The 653-nt window shown below is 45.6% G+C and overlaps 1 non-coding gene across 1 annotated transcript; it reads right to left on the reverse strand.

Annotated features, from left to right (window-relative positions):
* Positions 1-360: 360 nt before the first annotated feature.
* On the reverse strand, positions 361-431 carry Trnag-gcc (transfer RNA glycine (anticodon GCC)). Its single transcript has one exon. It is a non-coding gene; the product is annotated as a tRNA-Gly (tRNA).
* Positions 432-653: the final 222 nt, after the last annotated feature.

A 653-nucleotide genomic window follows, 5' to 3' on the forward strand; every position in this document is an offset into this window, starting at 1 on the left:
ACATAGCATTTGCATGCCATTCCTAAAATGGTAGCCCCTATTTTCTCTGTCTCCTGCGTTTTGAAAAATTGAAGTAATTTTTTGCGGTCTTGTGCATCGTTTGCGCAGCCCTTAAATAATGCACCTAGATCTGAATTGAGACCTTCGTTGTACGAGTCATTCTTGGAAGCAGTATATGAAGAGAAATATAAAATTTATCAACAACCAATAGGCAGAGCTATCGGTATAGTACTTGCTTCGCTTGCGCCATTTTATATAATACTTTGCATTGCTGAAGTCACGCTCATCAATTCACTTAGAACAGCCAGTGCCAGTAAAATGGCTTATCAAAAGTTCAATTTTAAAGTAAAAAAAAAAACTTGCGTCGGCCGGGAATCGAACCCGGGCCACCCGCGTGGCAGGCGAGTATTCTACCACTGAACCACCGACGCCGACGGAGAAGGCAACGGATAACCTCGGTCACTGCCCATCGGCCGGCTAAATGTAGGTCACTGGACAGGCAAGTGCTTGCTCGCGAAAGGACTGGCCGGCTGCGATACTGCAAAAGCAAAGGCTTCCAGGTGGTGCCGCGAGACAAGCTGCATAATATATGATTCTAACAGTAATACAACCGTCTTTGTTCCAGAAACCTGGCCGTCCGTACAAGGCGATTT

Source organism: Rhipicephalus sanguineus, chromosome 2 (genome assembly GCF_013339695.2).
Source record: "Rhipicephalus sanguineus isolate Rsan-2018 chromosome 2, BIME_Rsan_1.4, whole genome shotgun sequence".
Lineage (NCBI taxonomy): Eukaryota > Metazoa > Arthropoda > Arachnida > Ixodida > Ixodidae > Rhipicephalus > Rhipicephalus sanguineus.